Source organism: Lithobates pipiens, unplaced genomic scaffold (assembly GCF_037356315.1).
Source record: "Lithobates pipiens isolate NorthernLeopardFrog02 unplaced genomic scaffold, aLitPip1_a1.2 Scaffold_8, whole genome shotgun sequence".
Lineage (NCBI taxonomy): Eukaryota > Metazoa > Chordata > Amphibia > Anura > Ranidae > Lithobates > Lithobates pipiens.
In genome coordinates this window covers 404,993,793-405,018,853 of record NW_027507903.1, presented here as the reverse complement: position 1 = coordinate 405,018,853, position 25,061 = coordinate 404,993,793, and the positions used below count along the sequence as shown (strand labels likewise).

The 25,061-nt window shown below is 40.2% G+C and overlaps 1 protein-coding gene across 1 annotated transcript in view; it reads right to left on the bottom strand.

Moving 5' to 3' along the window:
* The window catches only part of GABRB2 (gamma-aminobutyric acid type A receptor subunit beta2), a 595,464-nt gene that overhangs the window by 364,487 nt on the left and 205,916 nt on the right, over positions 1–25,061 (bottom strand). The gene's annotated exons all lie outside the window — the stretch shown is intronic.

Below are 25,061 nucleotides of genomic sequence, written 5' to 3'. Positions count from 1 at the left end.
AAATTCTGTTTTCACAATCATGTTTTAATTATCACATTAATAATTACTGTAACAGGCACAGATTTTAATACACAGAGAAATGAATAATCATCCTATTCTACCTGCCTGTCAATAAATGCAGAATGAATTTGCATATAACCTTAGCAATAAGGAAACCTCATATTACCAGGCAAAGTGGGAAGTAAAATGAAAGAGATGATAAATACATGTCCACTAAAAGTCGTATTTGCTTAAGTCTATTTAAAGTAAACCTGTCAAGAACCTCCTGACTGCCTATCCTGGTGCAATGACAGGCCTTTGGGAAGATGTGGGAGAGCAGTTTAGGACAATCTAAAAATGTTAAAGTCCATAATGTAGAATGTCACTGGTTTTGTGGGGCACACTTGAAAGCAGAACTAAAGTATACTGGGTGGGGGAGCACAACATACCTGCACATTGTGGCACAATTACCTTACAAGAGTGCCCTCCTCTAATATTAATTGATCCATACTGTCAGTCACTGACAGAAAGAAAAAAAAAATATATATTTTTTTTTTTCCGCCACTGCACATAAAGAAAACCCTACTAATGTGACACACTCAAAACACATTAAAAAACAGTTCAACAACCAGGTAAATACCACTTTGTCTAGACCTCACTCCTACACCTCGATCATATCAGACTAAAGCAACTGATATTTCTCAGCAGAATAATTAAACCATATTTCACATTCAATTTAAGGTATTCCATAGCATCCTGAGGTTGTAAGTCAAAGTAAGCCTTTCGGTGTTCTCTTGTTAAAAAGGAAGATTGCTAACACATTATCCCTTTGATCCTCAGATAGCATCTCATGTTCTGTGATTCTCTCTTATATTTCCATGTAGGCATCAGCATCATCCTCCAGGGACAATGTCCAAAAAGCACTCTGTGGAAGTTGTCAAGGTGTAGACGTTGGCCTCCATGCCACCATCTTCCCCTCTGACAGGGCCTGTATCCTATGCTGTAGATACATGTTCCATTGCTGTTTCTGCCCTCTGGGGGGCCTGGTGGGCTTCAGTCAGCTGTTGTATCTGTCAGGCAGTTAAGACATCCACCGCAATAGCTGATTAATCTGCTTATGGTTAGTGTTTACCAATAAACCTGTTTTGCAAGCTATTCCAGCTGTTCTATTTTATTCAACAATAGGTTTCTGTCTTTTTAAGGCAATGGTCATATCCAAACATCAAGTAAGGGGGGCAGGCGCAGGTGGTTTTGGCAGTGGTACACCATGCATGAAATAGCCAGGAACAGTCCAAACAGGTTTGTCCTTTACTTTTATTCAATAAGGTGACAAACAAATGCAGTTTCACTGCTGCAGGGCTTTGTAAACGCCATAGCAAAGAACAAAAAAAAAAACACCATCTGCTTGCCCGAGCAATTAAGTAAACTCACGTCAGTCCCTGATTAACAGAGTGCCTCATATTGGGTTCCCCAAAACAAACAGGCCACATATGTACCTTTTTAGTATTCTGTCAGCACTCAGCTTTTCATCTAGATGCAGAATCACGTTAGAGAAAGTAAGAGAGAGCAGTCATCGTATGTACAGTGTATAAAGCTTTGTGCACAGATGAGATGAATAATGAGGTCTGGCTACCAGGTAGGATGTGGACCTAAGAATGGACAACAGGACTTATTACGTTTCTGAGATAATCACAAGTTTGTGTTCTCTATATCAGCCATCAACCTTAGAGCCATCTCAACACGCGCAGGTAAGAAATACAGGTAACACATTATATGTCATTCAACATCCTACCAGCCCTCAAAAATGGTGGTTGGTCAGTTTGAGCCCTATGTTCATCTGAGATTGTGTCTTGAAACTTCAAACTGGAAATGTTCAGACTTTTCAGACTGCACCTCCAGAAATGTGCCTCAAAACATCATTTTTCCTAACAACCAAAACATATCACAAATCTGTGTTTGACTGGCACAGTATCTCCAAAGCCTATTGACAAACACTTTACCTTTAATACCGAGCAACCTGAACCTTCCTAGAATTATAAATGAAGCCCGAATATTCTTGGTTAAACTCACAGAAATGTACAGGATTCTCCAACATGCTTGCTATTTAAGATTAATAAAAGAAAACATTAAATAAAATTATTCACAGCATGAAAAACTCATTGCCAATGGGCTTCAGCTCATGTAATCTGAAGGGCTGTCACAAATTAATTACACCAGTAAAACAATATGTGGTTTATTTTAGTTTAGCAGACTACTTGAAATCAAATTACCATGGAAGAAAAAAAAAGCTTGGCACTTTATAAACATTGTACTCCCTCATACAAAGGCAGCTGAAGTTAAAAGTAATTCTGAAGTGTACAGAGGGTAGCTCTATGTTCATGCTTTATTCTATAGAAGATATATAGCTTAGCCACCAACACTTCCTCTAGTAACCAGAGCATAACGACAAGCGGTGCAGAGGATTTAATTGACCTCAAGCCCAAAGGCTTCCAAGCATATGATGTGATGATAGTTCAAACTGGGCACCCCAAAAACAGAGTCACAGAAAAACAGTGTGTCAGAGAACACAGGGCAGTCATGTTGTTTAGAATTTATAATTCAGCCATGACCATAGGCGTGCTCACAGGGTGTGCCGTGTGTGCCTGGACACACTCTAATCACTTGTGCTGTCTCCCAAGATCTGTCCCGAAATATTGCATTCAGGAGAGTGTGTAGCCTGTGCTGCCCGTGAAACAGTTTCACAGACAGCAGATCGTGAGGTTTACCAGAGCCGCAGAGTGCGTGAACTGTCATATAAGGTCACTGCTTGCACAGAGAGAGAGACCAACTGTCAAAATTCAGTGGTGATGTTGGGGGGTGGGCGGGACCGAATGGCTATCAAATACCAGCCAATAGGATGGGGTCTGGGTGAGCAGCTACAATTATGTGGCCCTGCCCCCTTTCTTAAGCTGCCCAATTATTGGTTGGTGTTGATAGCTGCTTGGTTCCGCCTATCCCCATCATTGCGGCTGAGTTGTGAGAGCTCCTTTCTCTCCCTGCAAGTAGTTACATTAGCTAACAGTTTCACACACTGGGCGGCTCTGGCAACTCCTCCTCTCCCCGCCAGTGCAAATCAATGCTGCCAAGCAATGCTGCCTATCAGTACCAACCAATGCTGCCTATCAGTGCCAACCAGTGCTGCCAGTGGCAATCATTACTGCCAATCAGTGCCAAACAACGCTGCCATGCCAATCAGTGCCAATCAATACTGCCTATGAGTGACCATCAGTGTTGCCAATCAGTGGCAATTAGTGTCCATCAGTGCTGCCTATCAGTGCCCATATGTTCTGCCTATCAGAGCCCATCAGTGCCCAAAAGTACTGCTAATCAAAGCCCATCAGTGCCACCTATCATTACCGCCTGGTCAGATCATTTCTATCTGCACCATCCTCAGGGACCAGAACATGTTTTTTTTTTTTTACCATCAAATAATGAACATCAGCAAGAATTTTCTTCTGGGAGCCATCTTAAGCTCATTCACCAGACCTTGTTATTTATTTCCAGTCTCAAACCCTTTTTGTTTTGTTGTTTTGTTGTCTTTTTTTCTCTTGTAATACCCATTTTCTGTTAATATTTTGTTTGCACCATATATTCTGTATCTCTTGCATCTCTGTATATTCCTGTGTTTTATGACAGTGTGTAATGCAGACATTTTTTAAATGTCATAACTGTTATTATGAATGATTGTTAGAGCGATAAGCTATCTGATGGCAGTTTGGGGTGTAACAGGTTAACTGCATCGTTAACTAAACCCAGTGATTATTGCTATCAGTCTACTGGCACTAAAGCCCCATACACACTATTAGATTTTCTGCAGATTTTTGTCTTCAGATTTACCAAAACCATATCATATGAGGTCAAACCTTAAGAGTTTCAATTTGTATGCAATCAGGCAGGCCCTTGTTCTATATGGTTTTGGTAAAGCTGAAGACAAATATCTGCACATCTAGTGTGTGTGTATGGGGCTTTAGGCTGTGGTCCCACAAGATGTAAAATCTTTGTGCAGGCTGAGAGTGTTGTTGTCAGGTATCAGTGATAGCATTGGTGTGAGTTTGACCAGCTACTGTATTTGTCACAAGTTAGTGCATGTAGTAGTGTTTATCACATACAATAAATGCTACTCTCATCCACTTTAGCAACTGTTCACATTACAGTCTACACAGAAGAAAATATTTATTCCATCCTTCAGCAAAACACCATTCCTTGACATGCTTTTTATATCTCACCAAGTACAGAGGGTGCAAGCGTCCACAAGCCCAAGGGGTTCAGTCATTATAATTGCTTCCTCTTAGCAGCTGTTGACATTGTAATCAATACAGAATAAACATACAGAGCATAAAAAAGGTGTTTACCAATCTCATTCATATGCATATATGCATAAATGATAGAATTGATAAAATAAAGACGCATCTAATTTTCTGTAACACATTGAATGTGTTGACGTCCATGAAAAACATACACCATGGTGCTGGAAGCTAAAACACTCTGATGAGAACTGAGTAACAATCACTAAAGTCATGAAACCACTGAAGGAATACTTTTAAATAATTATAGCCCTGAACTTTTATCTATGACTATCCAGGAAGTCCATAGTTGTGTGGTCCAGTCAACCAGGTAAAAAGTTTGAAAAAGGCTATCTTACGTTAAACTTATAGTACATCACATATTGCTTGAACTGAAACCCTGCACAAATGATCACTCTTAGCTTCTTATTAAGATGGAATAATACAAATGAAAAACAACTTCAAAACTTAACTGAGTTTGTTTCTGCTGTCTTTTGTGTTTTTTTGTTTGTTTTTTTACATATATGTTTTGTTCATTAACTTTGTTGTCTGAGTATAGGTCTATGTTTGTCCCCCCAAGCATATTGGAAGTCATTTACTGTTGACTGTCTCACTACCTCTGCTGGCAGTTTATTCTATGTATCAACTACCCATTCAGTAAAATAGAAAGTAAAAGGGGGTTTGGGACTATCATGCACCTTCATCCCTAAATTATAAATTATAAAATTGTTGAATTGGCATATAAACAAAGCATACCTCATAAACATATGCTACATGGTTGAACATTAGTAGTTTTATCTATAAGATGATGGCATACAGAAAATAAGAATATATATATATATATATATATATATATATATATATATATATATATATATATATATATATATATATAATTTATTTATTTATTTATTAGTAAATTGTTCTGGGTAAGCAGTGTTGCAAGTCAGGATCTGCGAGGAAAGTCTGTCCCAGGAGCTGAGGGAATGAACCCAAGGAGGAAGCGAGTGCACGGGCACACCCCAGGAGCACCCTCCAAACATTATATGCAAGGGTGAAAAGATTCCAAATATGTCTGTAGAGTAAATGATATTGGACCAATATGTGTGAATGGTACTAGTATATACATACTATAAACGAACACCCATTATTGTCTAAAAAAGTGAAAAGCATAGTAAATACAAAGTGAAAGGAATAATATATCACATAAAGAGAAAGAAAATAATAAAAAGTGAAAAATCGCATGAAAATCATGCAATACCCCAAAGGGGAAAGGCAGAAGAAAAACAAGGTGGTGTGTAGTCTTGGTGATAGAGAGGAAATCACAGGGATAGTTACCTGGTAACATTGCAGAGACATGCTCTGAGACATGATGTGCAAGTGTGAGAAGAAAAGCCAGAATGTGAACAAGACTCCCAGTGGGGGTATAAGTAGCACCGACACTCCCTGGGCTCCCCCCATACATAATCATGCATAAGAAACCAACACTCATTGTTGCCTAGAAAAGTGAAAGGTATAGTGGATATTGATATTGATATTAAGCGTATATTGATTGGTTTGCACAAAAGTTATAGGGTCTACAAAATAGGGGATAGATTTATAGTATTTTTATTTATTTTTATTTCACTAATAATGATGGTTATCTGCCATTTTTATCATGACTGTGACATTATGACACATCGGACAATTTTGACACATTTTTGGGACCATTGGCATTTATACAGCGATCAGTGCTATAAAATGCATTGATTACTGTATAAATGTCACTGGCAGTGAAGGGGTTAACACTAGGAGGTGATCAAGGGGTTAACTGTGTTCCCTGGCTTGGAGGTGATTCTAACTGAAAGGGGAGGGGACTGACTAGAGGAAGTGACAGATTGTGGTTTCTAGCTAATAGGAACACACAATATGTCACTCTTCTCAGAACAGAACAAGGAGGTGTGTGTTTACACACACTCCTCCCTGTTCTGTATCTCCTGCTCACGATAGGGGGTTGGTTGTTGAATGTGGCTGATAAGATCACATATCTGCCTGAGGGGTCCTGATCAAGGTGAGTTAGATTAAAGGGGACTAAGGGGATTAAGAAGCATACCGCAATCATAACTCCCCTTGCTTTTTTGTTAGCCTGTGCATGTAAACAGTGGGGGAATAGTTTGTGGGAGCATTGGGGTGGGTTATGTTTCGGAAAATGCATCTCCTGAAAGCACAGTATGTCTGCCTTTAATGAGATGGTTTCTCACCATAGGAGTGACCATTTAAAAGGACTGAGGGCCTTGACATTTAACCACTTCAGCCCCGAACCAATTAACAGCCTAAGGACCAGAGGTCTTTTTACAATTTCGCACTGCACTGCTTTAACTGGTAATTGCGCAGTCATGCAATGTTGTACCCAAACGAAATTTGCGTCCTTTTCTTCCCACAAATAGAGCTTTCTTTTGATGCTATTTGATTGCCTCTGTGATTTTTATTTTTTGTGATATAAATGGAAAAAGACCGAAAATTTTGAGAAAAAATGATATTTTCTACTTTTTGTTATAAGAAAAATCGAATAAACTCAATTTTAGTCATACATTTAGGGCAAAATTTATTCAGCCACATGTCTTTAGTAAAAAAAATGTCAATAAGCGTATATTTATTGGTTTGCGCAAAAGTTATAGCATCTACAAACTAGAGTACATTTTCTGGAATTTACACAGCTTTTAATTTACGACTGCCTATCTCATTTCTTGAGGTGCTAAAATGGCAGGGCAGTACAAACCCCCCCAAATGACCCCATTTTGGAAAGTAGACACCCCAAGGAAGTTGTGGAGAGGCATGTTGAGCCCATTGAATATTTTTATTTTTGTCCCAAGTGATTGAATAATGACACAAAAAAAAAGTTTACAAAAAGTTGTCACTAAATGATATATTGCTCACACATGCCATAGTTATATGTGGAATTGCACCCCAAAATATATTCAGCTGCTTCTCCTGAGTACGGGGATACCACATATGTGGGACTTTTTGGGAGTCTAGCCGCGTATGGCACCCCGAAAACCAATCACTGCCTTCAGGATTTCTAAGGATGCAAATTTTTGATTTCACTCCTCACTACCTATCACAGTTTTGAAGGCCATAAAATGCCAAAATAACACAAAACCCCCCAAATGACCCCATTTTGGAAAGTAGACACCCCGAGGAAGTTGTGGAGAGGCATGTTGAGCCCATTGAATATTTTTTTTTTGTCCCAAGTGATTGAATAATGACACAAAAAAAAAAAAAAGTTTACAAAAAGTTGTCACTAAATGATATATTGCTCACACATGCCCTAGTTATATGTGGAATTGCACCCCAAAATATATTCTGCTGCTTCTCCTGAGTACGGGGATACCACATATGTGGGACTTTTTGGGAGTCTAGCTGCGTACGGCACACCGAAAACTAATCACTGCCTTCAGGGTTTCTAAGGGTGCAAATTTTGATTTCACTCCTCACTACCTATCACAGTTTCGAAGGCCATAAAATGCCAAAATAGCACAAAACCCCCCCAAATGACCCAATTTTGGAAAGTAGACACCCCAAGCTATTTACTGAGAGGCATGTTGAGTCCATGAAATATTTTATATTTTGCAGGAATATTACAATTTTTTTTTTTTTGCACAAAGTTGTCACTAAATGATATATTGCTCACACATGCTATGGGCATAAGTCAAATTACACCCCAAAATAAATTCTGCTGCTTCTCCCGAGTACGGGGATACCACATGTGGGGGCTTTTTGGGAGCCTAGCCACGTACGGGACCCCGAAAACCAAGCACTGCCTTCCGGATTTAAATATAAAATGCTACCAAAAAAAAATGTTAGCGATCGCAGGGATCAGGCCTGACTCTGCGATCGCTGCAGTTATGTGTTTAGTGTTTTGTAAGTGACAGTGATCGATCGATACTGCACTTGGGTGGGCTGGGCAGAGGGGCAAAACGCAGGTGCCAGCAGGTATCTGGACTGATCCCGCTAACAATGCGTTTTTTTGGAACCCTAAACTGCTGGGGATGCTAGTATAGATCTGATCAGATCAGATATTGATCTGTTCAGATTCTATACCACTACGGGAGGTTTATGCTTTGCACATGGGTGTTAGCGGTACTGGCACTAACCTAGCGCTGCCTGGGGCGACGCAGACCTGGACCCTAAAACCTAATTGATATCACCTGCCGGGTGATCAGGGGGTTAACCCTTTATTGGGTAATAAATGGTGGGTGCCCTGATGCTATAAAAAGCAAACTAACCAGAGTCACCCGTAACACTTATACGGTGATCACTGGTGAAAGGGTTAACTAGGGGCAATCAGGGGGTTCAAATTTTTATTAGGTAGTATATGGGGGTCCCTGGCGCTATATAAAAACCTGACGGGGAACCTAAATAACTAACTGGCTAACCAGCGTCACCAGTGACACTTATACTGTGATCGCTGGTGAAAGGGTTAACTAGGGGCAATCAGGGGGTTAAAACCATTATTGGGTAGTATACGGGGGTACCTAGCGCTATAAAAACCTGGCGGTGAATCTAAAAAAAGAACTAGCTACCTAGCGACACCAGCGACACTAATGCAGCGATCATAAAAATGATCGCTTAGTGACACTGGCAAAAGGGGATGAAAGGATTAACTCTAGGGGCAATCAGGGGGTTAAATCTTTATTGGGGGGGTGGTAGGGGGCTACCCTGGACCTAACACTAACTGCCCTGACAGTTTTTACTTTTACAACTGACACTGAATGCAGTGATCGGTAAATAAATGATCACTGCAATCAGTGACACTGTGACTGGGGGGAGGAGGGGGGGCGGGGGGATCGGGGGGGGTTTGTGTACCTATGTGTACCTATGTGTTAGAGTAGTGTTTGATGCACTTAGTTTTAGTCTTCTCCTTGTAGTCCGGTCAAAAAGACCGCCCCGAGGAGAATGACATCACTTCCTCCCTGCCTGTGTATACAATACACAGTGGGAGGAAGCTTCTCATTCGCCAGGAGCGATCGAGAGGGGGTGGCCAGAAACCAACGGCCATCCCCTCATCCCGGATCGCTCCTGAAGCAAAATGGACTGCTGTATCCAGCGGGTGGGGGGTCCGATCGTGCTTGTGCCTGTACGTGCCATTGCAATGACGTACATTGGCAATACGGCGGTCCTTAAGTGGTTAAGGAGGCAGTAGTGAGCATCATGGCTTTGTGTGGAGTAAATTTGGTTGCAGGTTCTGTGATGGTACAGAGACAAATAAACTCCTAGTAAAAAAGGGAGAGTTGGGGGGGAGGGGGGTGGTGGCAACAGAATTGTAGCAGAAACAATAGTATACGCAATAAGATGTGTGGACAGATCAAGGACCACAGTGGTTTATAGGGCTTAATCTGGCCACACAATAAAATAACTAAGTAAAACACGCTATATATTAGCGTAACTTATTGACGTTAACCAGAGGATGTGCTTAGCACACCATAAAGAAACTGTGGAAGGGGTAACATCAGCACTTCCACTCCTCCACTGCCTTATCATTCTGAGAAAAAAGGAATGGTATCCAGCCTTAGAGATGCATTTTCCTGGCATAGGCCGTGGTGTGGGAGGGCATCCCACGATAAAGTCGGGCCGTGTGTGTACTAGGGGTTTGGTCATTTTGGGGAAGGCATCGCCTTGGGGGTCAGTGGGGGTGCATGTGAAATTATGCCCCTTTTGTTGAGCTGTTTTAATGTTGTCCTTAGACATCAGGATGGAGACTGGTTGGTTGCGATAGGTTACCGGGAGCATTGTGTGATAGCCGCATTTGTAAGTTATCTTTTGTTCGCTCAGTACAGAGGTAAGCGTAGCAAACACTTTGCATGCTTGAGATGTAGCTGCGGAGAAATCATTGTAGAGAGATATCTTATTAAAGGGCTCCAGTAACAAGTGCAAGGACCTCGCTACATGCATGATATCTTCCTTAACGTGGAAGAAGTGCACCCTTGCTAAGATATCTCTGGGGACAGAGGCTGGAAGGTGCTGTGGTTTGTGGATCCTTTGTGCTTGGTCAATGAGCATGTATTTTGTTGTTAATGTTGGGACAAGTTTATGGAACAGCTGGTGTAGGTATGGGATTATTTTAGCGGCATCAGAGAGATGCTGCTCAATATGCTCTGTGCGTTGCTCTAATGAGTTAATTTTGTCCTGCATCAGTTAAGTGAAGATTTTTAATTCCTTATGAAGATCAGCCTGTAGGGATAGTAGCATGGCTTTAAGTGAGTGCTCAGAGGCTGGGTTGTCAGTTGTGAGATATACTGCGAGGGATTGTGAAGCTGGCTGTTCTGTTGTGGACAGGTCCCAGAGCCATATTGCTTCTTGCTGGGAGGTGGTTTGTCAGGGGATCGTGCAGGAGAGTATGCCAGTCTTTTACCTCTGTCTCCCAGGTGGTTGTTCTGTTCAGAGGATTGATCCATGTCATTCTTTATGTCAAGAGAAGCAGAGGGAGCTGCAGTGTGTTGATCTGGCGGCAGCTCTGGGTCTCCACGTTCCCAGCCATGTCAAGTTGGTGTCCCTGCTGTGCCAGCTTCATGTAGAAGTTGAGAAACCTGCATGTGCTCTTGGGCTTTGTTTTTTTTTTGGGATCTAGTCTGGGAGGTGCCCTGGGCGTGGCACTCCATTCTGTAGGGTGTTTGCTGGGAGGAAGGAGGCAGGATAGGCTTGTCTGTGCTGTGGAGGAGCAGAACAGCAGAATCGTGTGGCCATCTTCAGCAGTAACCAGGCCATACCCTGGCCCTCTGCGTTTTCATTAGATGACAAGGATCTGCTGGATGATATAAGATCTTATATATATATATATATATATATATATATATATATATATATATATATATATTGACTTTGATTTCAGACTTCATGTTTGGCACATTAAACACTATTTATTAGGGTTCCTTTTTTGTATGCTTTTGTTAAATTTACTGGTGCTACATCATTTAACGTTATTGTATATCTTTAGGTTTGGGTATATTAAACTTTGCTAGTAGCCACATGTGTTAATGCTGCACAGATTTAATACAATGCATTTATTATAAACGCTTTACATCTGTAATGACCAAAGAAAAAGTTGGAAGGGCAATACCCAACATAACTCTGGTACTTTTGTTATGTAAACCTATTAAGTTGGGCAGGCATGCTTAATCAAAAGGCAAAACACAGGTTTGGTTTGTCTTGATGTCTATATTAGGCATTTAGAAATTTTCTTTGGTTGTTGGTCTACTGGTTTTCCTCTTTATTGCACGATAATAAGGGAAATTTGCTGGAAGGAAGGAAGCAAAGTGGAAATCCCTTCAAATAAAGAGTCAGGAAAAGAACCCGTTAGAACATGCAGTAGCTATAGTGCAAGCATGTTAATTGTTGAGGGGCTCTTGAGAGTTTGCTCAATCATATTCCACATGCGTTAGAAGCTAGTACTTGCAACTGAGAGATTTTTAAATTGTATTTAAAGTTTAGATAAGATCAGAACCCTATACATTTTGAAGGAAGGACAAAATGTCAGATAAGTGTAAACAAGCTTCTATAAAATCACAATGAACATGCAAAAAAAAAAAAAGAAAATGCTTTTTATAAACTGTTTTTGTACAATTACACTCTGTCGATAGCTTCTTTTCAAAAAGTAATATAACAAAGTCATCCTGACAAGAAAAAGCTAAAGAAAGAATACTTCACAGCTGCAGATTTCTACCACAACTGTGTCATATCTCTGGAAAAATCATTAGCTCCTTACTTAACCAAGTCGGGCTGAGCGTGGAGATGTAACAGCTCCAGTAGGATTACAATTTTGTCTGTATCAAAGGTTCTGCTATGGATGTATCAGCAGGACTCGTTAGGTGAATATTTTATTCAGTTCCTTGATCTGAGCTAAGAAATAGACAGAAAGCAATAAAAAGATGTATATCAAAAGTGACCAAGATTCTGAATTTTAATACTATATTGTTATAACCCTAAAAAAACTCTTTTTTTTTTTTTTTAACTATTGTGAAAACTCTAAAAAAATGATAAAATAAAACCAGAACAAAAGCAAAGTTGTTGGCAATTGCAATCTTTCTGGTCTCAAATTTAATTTTATAAATATCTGCAAACTGAACCATCAACAACAATCCACTTCTGTTCTAATTTTAAGTTTTCCAGTTTTAATGAATCGGCTCTTGTAAGTTATTAAGTAAAAAGTCTTTGTGAACTCATTCCAATTTTTATTGAGGAATATAAGCAGTTACTTGAAACCTAAAGCACCTAGGGCTTGACACATAAAATAATATATTTTTGTCCCTCTGTGCATTACATAAAAAATGCTATGCAGAAGGGTAAGTTATGAAATAAAAGCAGTTGTTAATTTTTTTTGTTGTTTTTTGGTAAATTTTCTATCTTTCTTACAAGGAAAGGGATCCAGATGTTTAAAGGAGTTTAGGTGTTCAATTACAGTGATTGTATACCCTCACCTTGTAAAACAACCCATTTAGTTTAAAATAGAAATGAAAGGCAAAACATTTGTTTAAACATTAAAGTGTATGTATGTGTGTGTGTGTGTGTGTGTGTGTGGGGGGGGGGGGGGGGGTAAGGATACGTCTTTTGAGGAGAGCAGGCTGAGTTCCCAGCACAGCTAATTAACTGACCATGATGTGTTCTCCTGCTTAGTGTGGTCAGTTTTTAATAGGAAGATAGAGTGACTGGCAGAAACCCCAGGGATTTCACACAAAGGAAGCAAAGAGAACAGCGTACTTTTTCATATAAGTACATGGTATAGCAGGCACATATCAGGATAATGAGTTATTGGGTTTACATATTCTTTAAGACTTTGGTGATAGAGCAGACATGATTATATGTATATGGGAGCTCAAGCAATGATATTGGCTGGACAGAGGCCCATATTTTTTGTTAGGTACCTACAGTAATATTACAAAAACAGCACCTTCAGCTCCAGCAGCCAAGTGAATCAGAAACCCCCAATGTCTCCCTGCCCTCCACTGCCACTAATCAAACACAGACTGTGCTTGATTAGCTGCTTCCCTGGCTACAGTTGCTCTGAACCCTGTATTGAAAATCCTCATTCAGGGTCATTTTTGCAGAGGTGATGGGGGGGGGGATGCTCTCCAGTCTCCTCCCACATGCGATCCTGAAATCTTTAATAACAGTCCTAGGCTCCCCAGAGGGACAGAAGAGCCTGGGAAACACCATGGGGGGGGGGGGGGGGCACCGGAGGGGAGCATTCAAAGGCTCTCTAGAAACCTGGATTACTTTTACATTACATCCAGGAGCCGGCAGAAAACTGCAATACTAAGCTCATGGCTGAAGCCACAATCATGAACTTCAAGGTATGTTTAGAAAGTGTTGTTCAGGAAGAGAGTGGTAAACCACGTTTGAACATTGGCCAAACAAAGGGTTAAAGGTTTAGAAGCTAAGCTAGGCTTCGCCGATGTATCTGCTGTTATGAGAGGAGACTCTGTTCTGTCCTTAGGTCAGGCTCACTCTGACATTGTTCAAAAATCTGTGAAGTCAGCCATGAGGCCCTCTTCTAAATGGTAAGACATATTTAAAAAAAAATATGTCTATGTATACTGTGAGAATAGGAACACTTAACTAACATATAGTGGGGTTTTCTCAAAATACTGTTTATGTGTAATGGGTAAAAGTCAACACTGGGTCACTTCTATCCAAAAGCCTTTTCAGTGTGCACCAGGCAGGGGTGGTGCCAGGTAGGTGCTTGCGAGTGCTAAAGCACCCCCAACAATTCTTTAAGCACCTCCATAGCACCCCAAAATTCACAAGCCACTTCTTGTACATTTCACACTGTTTTTTTTTTTTTTTCCCTTATTATAAGTTTCGGACTCTTTCAGGTTGTGCCCATATCCAAGCTAGTTATGAGTGCGGGCATTTTTATGATTTACTGTGTGCCATTCCTGATCAAAATTGTTTGTTGTATTTGCAGTTCTGGGATTATTCCCCAGCAGTTGAGGAGGGCCATACCTTTCGCTATTGACTCCATCACATAATCCACTCCCGCTCTGGTGACAATCAGTTTTGTCAGGAATCTCAACTTGTAGCTCAGTTTGTGATTCACGAGAGCTTTCGTTATTGTATTCAGATTTCTGCGTTTCTGCAAGGTGTACTGTGACAAATCTGTGTAAAATTGAAAGGTGGTGTATGGTACAGGAAATTGGTCTTTTTGTCTGGACGTTGGTGTGATAAAAATTCAGTCTCATTATGACATCCCTTGGGATATTATCTGATAGATAGGAGGGCTTAGGGAGATGGTGTATCCTGTCTATGGTAAAATCCAATGCAGACATGTAAGGCAGAATTGCATTTAAAAGCTAATAGTTTTGCAGGTCATGCTGCTGGACAGTTTCTGGGATTCCCCTTATTTTTGACATTATTCCTCCTACTTCTGTCCTCCATGTCTGCCATTTTGGCTTTAATTGATTCAAGTTCATCATCTCTACTGTTATTTGCATCAACCAAGTCATTGATTGTAACAGCATATTCCCCCATTTTGCTTTCCACATGTGTCATTCTATCAGATACAGTTTTCAGATTCATGCTGAATTTATGCACACAGGAGACCATTTCTGAGTGCAGTGAGCTTCTCAGGGAGACTAGCATCTCTTTTAAAATTGTGTCTAATACTGGCTGGTTGTTAGTGGGAAACATGTCACTGGAGTCTGGCAGCTCCCTGGTGCCATCCCTGGAGTCATCCCCTGAGTCATGGTAAGGGCTCACCTCTGTATCCACTGCATCCATCCTTAATCTAGCCTTCTCAGGGCTCACTGTTGAGGGTGTAGGTGGCGAAGAGTTGGGGGATTTAGGAGGACTGCTCCTTTTGTTTGTTTTCCCCTGCTGTGCTGGCTGGGATCGTGAGCTGGATGCCGGCATGGATGTGGCGCCATTTTGCCTGGGCCCGGGAGTGAAGAATTCTGTCAACTTCTAGAGATGTTTCCCTTCTTTGTTACGCCTGGGCATTTCGGTAATAGTTACCGGGATGTTGTAGAGCTGGAACACCTTGATAATCTGCCAATTCTTGGCTTGGATGGGCTGGTTTTAGCTTCTGTATACCTACTGGTGCTGGAGCTCCTTTAACAGGCGTCCATTCTGGTCTTCGGCTAGATGCACCCCCATGTTTTGTTGTTTTTTATAGAGTTGCATGCATCTCCCCCTAAAGAGTGGTATTATACATGAAACACATCAGGCTTTTAGGATGCATTCTCATGCCTACTGATAGGAACCTACTTAGACTCATTATCTACAACCAAATGATCATACTGCATTTCTTACCATTAATTACACTGCACTGTGCCATTTAGATGACATGTACATATATGAATCTGCAATAATTGATTTTATCCATATTAAATCTCTTGTCAATTTTATATGCCATCCCTTTAATATGTTTATGTAATGTATTCATGAGGTCAATATCATGTCTGCATGTGTGTGTATACATAGTAAAACTTTTTTTACTATGATGTGCATCATTGTTATGTATTGTCAGACTCAATATGCCAATTATATATACTTTTATATTATCTCACCACCACAAATCAATAGCCTCATTTAAAGTCCCACCTTCCTTTTTGTCACACATAAGTGACAGGGGCACCAAACTTGGGGAGCACCAAGAGGGGACCCAAGACTACAACATATCTGATTTTGGGGTCAGCCAGCTTGCCAAGGTAATCTACCATGTCGTAGACCTGGGTCCCCAAGTTTGGTGTACCTGTCACTTACTGAATGTTTTGGGAGCAGAGCCATGTCAAGCTGACCAAGATTTCCCATAGACGCCAATGTTAAACACCTGATTGTAGTGCCATGTCAAGCTGACCAAGATTTCCCATAGAGCTAGTGTATTTACATGCATTTAGAAGTGAAAAAAGGTATTGCTTACATACATGCTCTGGTCCAATTTGTGTACTTAAATGTGGGGTATGCCTGTACAGTGTGCTATACAGAAGAAGAAACAGCATCAGAGGGAAAGCTAATTTTCTCAATTCATGCATTCTTCTATTCATGCTGCATTGTGACATCAGTAAAACTTTTGGTTAAGATCCTCATTGGGACATTCCTTTCTGGCAGCAGAAAATGTGATAGCATGTACAATAACAGATTTAGATAATATGAATGAGTTATTTCTATATTATTGCACTATTGTGCCGGATATCTCATACAAATAACTTGCAAACCAAAGTCAGTTGCCAGCCATTACCTTTTGAAACGGATTCCTTCAAATATCTCAATACATCTATATGCAATGGCTTCATATATTTGAAAAATAAACCAACATCGACCAGTCCATGTGAATGTAAAATGCTTGTGCAATAAATAATGTGCACATCCAATCCCAGTACAGTTTTTTGTACACAGTTTCCAGTCCTAGTAAACTATTTTATCTGAGACACAGAGGTTCACCTCATGCATTCACTCTGTACATAGCAAAATCCTGAATGCTGCACTCTGTATGTAGCACACTTCTGATTGCTGCACTCTGTATGCAGAAAATTCCTGAATGCTGCTCTCTGTATGCAGTGAACTCCTGAATGTTGCACTCCGTATGCAGCAAACTCCTGCACACTGCAATCTATACACAGCACATTTGTGAATGCAAAAGAAACACCCACTTGCTGGCCATGCCTACTTTTTGGCCATGCCCATAGGTGTGTGGTAGGTGGCGTGCTTCGTGTGCCGCATTAGTTCCTCCACTTGTACTTCCAGCACCAGCATAGCACCCCCCAAAAAAAATGTCTGGAGCCACCCCTGGCACCAGGGCAACATAGGTGTTAGACCCATCATATCAATAAAATATTTGCAGGGGTTGGGGAGCAGTGAAGCAGCCATATTTTAGGAAATGGGTCACCAGAAAGGTAAATATATCTTATTTTATCAAGTATGCATTTGGATACAAATAACCCTGTGCTGACAGGATCACTTTACATTTAAAGATTAAGGGTTATGGATAGGTCTAAAGATGAGTAAAGTTAGGAACCAGGAAAATGTGGGTGCAGCTGTACTACTGTCTGTTCAACAGAAGCTGGTCTGACGATTGACTTCTGTCAAATGGTCATGATGGAAAACTAGCATTTAATCAGCACTTGCGAGAGGCAGAGGAGGGTCAAACAAGGATGCTGTGGAGGCGACAGACATCCACCTCATTAACTGATGACATCATTGGTTGTTAGGATGCCAGTGTCTAGAAAGTTGTACACAATGTTTGTGTAACCAAAAGGCAGGCTTTATCTACCTGCTGACTTGTATACAATTTTTAAGCATTTTGCCAAAGCATCCCTGAAATAAGCCTCAAGGCACCCTGGTTGAAAAAGTCTGGTTTAGATGTTATATTTAGGGCTTCATTGGAGATGGAATTTACAAAAATATAACTCATTGTTAAAAAAAATAATAATCGATACATAGTAAAATTGAAGCTACTGTTCAAGATACTGTCCCTAGACATACTAAAATTTGGCAACCATGGGTTGACCATTACTTACCCCCACATTTTGACCATCGGCTACTACTACCATAGGACCCAGCCCCCCCCGATCAACAACTTGTTCCTGACCTTTGGTAGTCGTATGGGAGCCGGCCGGCCGATTTACCCACCTTTCTGACCTCTCTCTCCTTCTTCCCTCTACAATCCCATCCCACCATCTCTCTTCCCCTTTCTCACTTTACTTTTCTCATTTCCCCCCCCCTTCTTTTCTCTCTTTTTTCCTCTTTCTTCTTTCCTTCTTCTACTCTTTTTGCCTTGTACCTTAATTTCTGTTCTATTGATGTACCCAATTGTGATAAATGTTCACCCTAGTGGTGACCTTGGGTATAACTAGTTATGGTTTGAATGTTTTGTATTTATTTGCAAACACGGACGTAGATGTTTTGCACTCTTTTTTCCGTCAACATCCTGGCCTGTGCATGAGATGTATACGTTTTCTATATACTCTAATGGCCAGACCGTGTAAATGTTCGATCTCAAGAAGTTATATATTACATTGCTTTTATGTTGCTCCTATTACAACTTGATGCGGACTTAGGTACCATCTGTTGTTATTTTTCTTAATGTTGTACAAGACGAAATGCAGATTTCTATGCGTTGTATGTATCTTGTGTTAATAAAAATTTTTGAAAGAGAAAAAAATAATAATCAACTTTGCACTAATTCTGTATGTAACTTGTTGTGGTATGTAGACAAAACAAAAAATTACCACTCTAATGCTCGAATCATTGATGGTAGACAACATGACATGTAATGAACTGGAACTGGAGATAATATAAAACCGCTTGTCTACAATATACTAACATTTACCAAAGAAAAATGTCAACAGATTGCACACAGGACCAGTGGCAGCCGGTCCAAAAGTTTTCCAAAGTTAGTTTGCTAAATAAGAAAGCTACTTTAACCACTTACCGGGCACTTAAACCCCCCGCCCAGAACAATTTTCAGCTTTAAATTACAATTGTGCGGTCATACAACACTGTACCCAAATGAAATTTTTATCATTTTTTTCACACAAATAGAGCTTTCTTTTGGTGGTATTTAATCACAGCTGGTGTTTTATTTTTTGTTAAACAAAAAAAGATAAAAAAATGTGAAAAAAAAAATTATGTTTCACAGTTTGTTATAACTATGGTAATTTTTCTCCTTCATTGATATGTTCTGATGAGGCAGCACTGGTGGGCACTGACAGGCTGCACTGATGGGCACTGATAGGCACAGATAAGGTGGCACTGATGGGACAGATAAGGTGATACTGATGGGCACAGATAAGACGGCACTGATGGCCACTGATAGGTACCACTGATAGGTACCACTGATAGATGGCACTGATGGGCACTGGTAGGCAACACTGATGGGCACTGGTAAGTGACATTGATGGGCAGCACTGTTGTTGAGGCACTGATTGGTGACACTGATAGGTACAACTGTGGGCAGTGATAGGTGGCATTGTGGGCACTGAGGGCACTGATGGGTGGCACTGGTAAGTGGTACTGGTGGGCACTGGTAGGCGGCACTGTTGTGCACTGGTAGGTGGCACTGGCAGGTGGCACAGGTGGGCACAGATGAGCTGTCAGAAGCTCTCGTTGATCGGGACTGATGTCCCTTTGAGAGCTGCCGGTGATCTGCTTTTTTTTTCTCCTCACACTGTCAGCGCGAGGAGAAAATATAGCTGATTACCGGCTCTGTTTACATGCCATGGTCATTGACTGACAGCTGATCATGTGGTAAGGGGTCGGGATCGACCCCTTACTCCAATCTGTGATCAGTGGAGTCTCATAGACTCTGTGATCACAGATCGTGCAGACATACTCCCGGCAAAGTGGGTCCACACTGTAGCTGTAATTCGGCTATAGTGCGGATCTGAACAAGTTAAGATATTAAAAACATTAACCATGGGCGCATGTGCAACTTCCTTGGGATTGGCTGCATGTGTGAGTAGCTCCACTCTACTTCCTTCATTTAACCTGCTTCCTGGGGCCAGAACACCCCAGCGATTTTTACTCCAGACACCCCCATCACCCCCACAAGCTGTGCATGTCTTCAAAGAAAAGAAAGACCAAGGGGACCACGCATAAGACTCTCACCAACTCTCACACGTAAGGGTGTGTCCATGCAGCTGTCCTGTGTACCAGCCTCAGTGTGAGTCATCCCGGGCCTCACCGATTCCAATTAACATCTTCGGAAGTGGTGAGATTTGACTGATCGCAGCTTGGTACTTATGTGCATATTTTAATGCTGGTCGATATGTTTTACCATGTAAGCATATTTTTATTGTGTGTGAAGATGGCTCTGAATAAAAAGGGTATTATACTATGAGATCCCCCCTTCTTTTCTTTGCATGGCCGCTGTGGTGAGCAATTTTTAAATCATAACTGTGGTCCATCTAAGAACAGGATTTCAGCTCTTATTAGAAAACAGATTCCAGGTTAATCTACCTTAGGATCTCTGTGTCGGGGAGGACTCCAGTTCATGGCAGTGACATGAACTGGAGTTTTCTGTGGGGATTTCTAAAGGCTCAATGTTAACCCTTTTGGGGTAAGTGCATTACTAAAGTGGATCACTTCGAGCACAAGCTTTCTTCTTGAGGTGATGGTGTATAGCCTGTGAAGGAATTCTATGTCTTTGAAGGGTCATGGAGCACTATGTTCACTTTATGGACTCCTTATTGGGACTTTAATATATTATACAATATGAATTTTATATAATTGTGTGGTGCATGTATGGCACTTTTTCGCACTTTTTACAAACCTGTCCATGGCATGAGTAAGATTGATGAGAGAGATTTTGCTTTCTATTTCAGATAGTAATCAAGAAGAGATCAAACCTTGCTCCACCAAAACTGAAAAATGTATTTTGATGGATTTACTCACCAAGAGGTTAATGTTCCCAAGGCAGCTCTCTGTTTTTAACTTAAAGCACTGCTAGGGAATGGAACAAATGCAAAGCGTTAGTCATGTTGCCTGTTGCATGCTGAGTGGTTTATGAATCCTAATAGGTTATTACAATCTCCACTGATGCATAAACCTGGAATCTATTATTTTGTAAATCAATAGTCAAAAAGGTATTGTTACCAGTGATTTCCTTTGGCTGTCTATGGCAGATTCTGTCTGGGTCATTTACTGGAATTACTGTAACAATGCTTTTCAGCGACTGACAACATTTAATGAATATGATTAATGTTTTCCTCCATTTCTGCAATTGTAGCGTAAATGCCTAACAGACAGTTGTTTAGTTCCATTGTGTTTAATGTGTTTTCAGCCCACTATGGGGTAATCACTGCTACTTTGCTGAGCTTATAATAATCAAAACATTCATATGATTTATTTTTTAAAATATAGAAGCATTTTATATGTAAATAAAGAAAAGTGGTAAAGTGGCCTGTCAGCAAAGAGTGGTGGTTTTTGCCAAAATAATGGAGCAGCTTTAGCATTCAATAGATGTAATCTAATGTAATTACCAAAACCTGGGTAGTATCAAATGTGAAAATCTGCTGTTATAGGATTGCCTTGTCCTGTCATTTGTTTCTATTAATTGAATTAATTTACTTTGAAAAGTCGAAAGCAATTTCTTACAAATGAGAATACACCCACTTAAAAAAAAAAAGTCTGAATACTTTTTTCACAGGACAGAGCTTACCATTCAAGTTTCCTACTTCAAAGGTCTCATCTAAAGTCCCAAACTCTTTTCTTTTTCACCATTCAAGTTCATACCATTCATGTTCATATAGAGGACATACAAAATATTTACCTGTAATATTGCAGTAGGGCAATTTACTGCATGCATGTTATGTGCTATCAGCAGAGACATGGTTCTCATTAACAATATTTTTCCTAGCTACTCTAGTCTTCCTATTCATTCTCCAATTCAGTGACATGTCACCAAAATTAGGATATAGTTGAAGGATACTAATGCGCTGCTATGTAGAATGTCAAAAATTAAATAATGTGTGCAAAGAAAATGTGCATAATTTGGAACTGCTATAACCATTTATATGGTAAACTAAGGATTAAATATAAAAAATCAATGGTGTGCTCTTCAAAAACCACAAACACAGGCCCTTGCCCAAGATGAATAAATACACCATAACGTGCCATGCACATACTTTTCTGTGAAATAACATTTAGTGCTATATATAAGCAATCCTAATAAACTTCCAAAAGCTCATAGGTATAAATAATAATAATAATAATAAAGTCCACTTCACAGACGCATGTATAAAAAAATGCAATGTGTAAAAAAAATATATATATAATCCATCTATAAAGAGACAGCTGTGTGTCAGAAAGCCATCACTAGACACCTCTGTGTACAATGCCTGCCCACCTTAGGTTTTTTAACTCATTACAGGTTAAGCTTTGTCTTTTTGTATGTTAATGATCTGGTGTAGCTCCAACCTAGTTATACTCCTCTTATGCTGGTTAGGCTCCGCTGAAGAATGGATGCTTGGAATATAAAGCAATAGGCTTTTAGCATAATAATATGCCTTTAAAACAATGTCTTTTAATAAGATTAAAAACACTTGCATATACACTACTTGCCACGTAGCATGGAAAAAAACAATCCTTGGGATGTTAAATCACCTCCTCACCGCAAACTTCCATGTCCTGGAGACACCAGAAGTGGCGTCACTGGCTCCGCCCAACATGTTGCATCACTGGTCACGTGTCTTCCTCAGGGTAAAGAGCCATGACGAACATGGAGCTGTTGTATGTTTCATAGTGTCATAGTGAACCGTGATTCAGCTGAACTATTTTGTTTCCTTTCACAATGGTATTTGCTAACAATCCCATGATCATTGACACATCATAGAGCTTTTTAGACAGCTTAATTCCTAACCTCCCTGGCGGTATGATTATGACAGATTTTTGCGCCTCAAAGCGGTACATTGTTTTGCATGGAAATTTGGCATTTTATATTGTAGGCCTGTAATTCTTAGGAATAACACACTTAAATTTGTCCAAACAAGAGCCTAGTAGTCATCTAGAGTATGATACAGTTTGAAACATGAAATCATAAATTATAATATAAGTAACTATAAATAATTATAACAAATATTAATATAATAATAATAATAATAAAATGTATTCAATAATGTAATCAAATCAAAAACGCTGAAATTTGCTCAGTTGCAGAATTGTCGCTCTCATTACTTTTAGTGTTTGATGATGAATTTCCCCACAAATTACTTTCGCTCAATTCTGCAAGTGATTCTACATTTATTATAGCTGTTTTATAGCTGGTCCAAAAGCACTTTTGATGTAAATGGACATTTTTTGGTTGCTATGGACAATCTCCAGTTTCCTGCCATAAAGAATAGTATTTATAATATAAAACTGCATGCAGGGCACTGGACAAACCACTAGGGACAAAAGGGATGTGTAATTATTTGATACAGTACTGTAATCTGTAAGATTACAGTATACTGTATCTATACTGTTTTTTACTTTTTGAATTTGGCGCCAAACTCCTTCCCCGTGCGTCACAACGCTCGCAGGGAACGGAGCTCAGCACTGTGACACATCGAGCGAGACACAGGAGACATCGTAGGATCCAGGGGACAAGGTAAGTAAACATCTACATGGATCCTGCAATGCAATCCCGAGTCTGGCTCGGGAATACCACTTTTGGTACTGAAATCTCACCCCGGGCCAGACTCAGGAATACCGCCAGGGAGGTTAATAAATGTATAATGTTAGAACTTCAGAGAGAAAGTCTATGCATGTAAACAAATACCCCAGTGCCCATTAGTGCCACCTTATCAGTGTCTATCAGTGCCTATCAGTGCTGTCATTACTTTTAGTGTTTGATGACAAGTTTCCCCACAAATCACTATCGCTCAATTGTGCAAGTGCTTCTAATTTACTATCGCTGTTTTCTAGCTGGTCTAAAACAGTTTTTGACGTAAAGGCACACTTTTTGGTTGCCATGGACAATATCAAGTTTCCAGGCAGAAAGAACAGTATTTATAATATAAAACTGCATGTAGGGCACTGGACAAAAGGAAAGTGAAATGATTTGATACAGTAATGTAATCTGTAAGATTACAGTGTACTGTATGTGTTTTGTTTTTTGCACTTTTTGACTTTGGTGCCGGGCTCTGTCCCCGTGCATTGCGACACTCGCAGGGAACGGAGACAGCACATAGAACATGGATGGAGAACACAGCAGGAGGATATCACATGATCCTAAGGACAAGGTAAGTAAATCCCAGGATACTGTGTGTGGCTCGGGGTTACCACTTTTGGTAATGAAAATTCACGCCGAGCCACATTTGGGATTACCACCAGGGAGGTTAACATTACTAAAACTGACACCCATTCATTTACATTATATTTGAATTACACTTATTTGTTAAAAAGACTACAAAAATAAAAAGTCATTATAAAATATTTTTTACTAAAGATCATTTCATAATCACTCCTTGCATTATTTTAAAGTGCATGATAAAAAATAAATATAAATAAATATATTATTATTTTTTTTATTTTTTTATCATGTACTTTAAAGTCATAATGTCCTCCCACCTTAAAGCACCTTGTCCTCATGTTAATAGGAGCTAGGTCATTGTTCCGACAACTCTGGGCAGTGGTTTTGGGGTCTGTGGGTGGGGGGGGCTGGAATCTGGAAGCCCTCTTGGAAGTCCCCCCAGATACCGGCCTCCCCCCCATGTGAATGAGTATGGTGTACATACCTCTACCCATTCACCCAAAAAAAATGAAAAAGTGAATAAAGACACTATACAAGTTTTTGACAATTTGTTTATTAAATAATTTTAAAAAATGTCCTCCCACTGTAGATATTTCATCAATAATGATGCCTGCTGCACCGCCGGACGCGAAAAAAAATATTCCAACCTTGTTGAAAGCTCCCACCTACTGCCTGCTCCTCCATCTGACATCTCTTAAATAGCTAAGGGTGGAGTAACCCAATGACATCAGTGGGTGACCCTGCCCCCTTGTGACATCGCCAACCCAGCATGCCTGGTCGGTGATGTCACAAGGGGGTGGGTTCACCCACTGACATTTAAGAAATATCAAACAGAGGAGCAGGCAGTCGTCAGGGAGCCTTCGATGGGGCCAGAGGTTTTTTTTTTCAGGTGCGGCAGTGTGGTGGGCCACATGATTGCTGATGGAGCTACATCAGGGGCATTGTTTTTGATTTTTCCTACAGACTAAATAATGAACACTGATTTGGGTTATTTTCACCAAAGAAATGTAACAGAATTGTTTGGCCTAAATTTATAAAGAAAGATTATTTATTTGCAA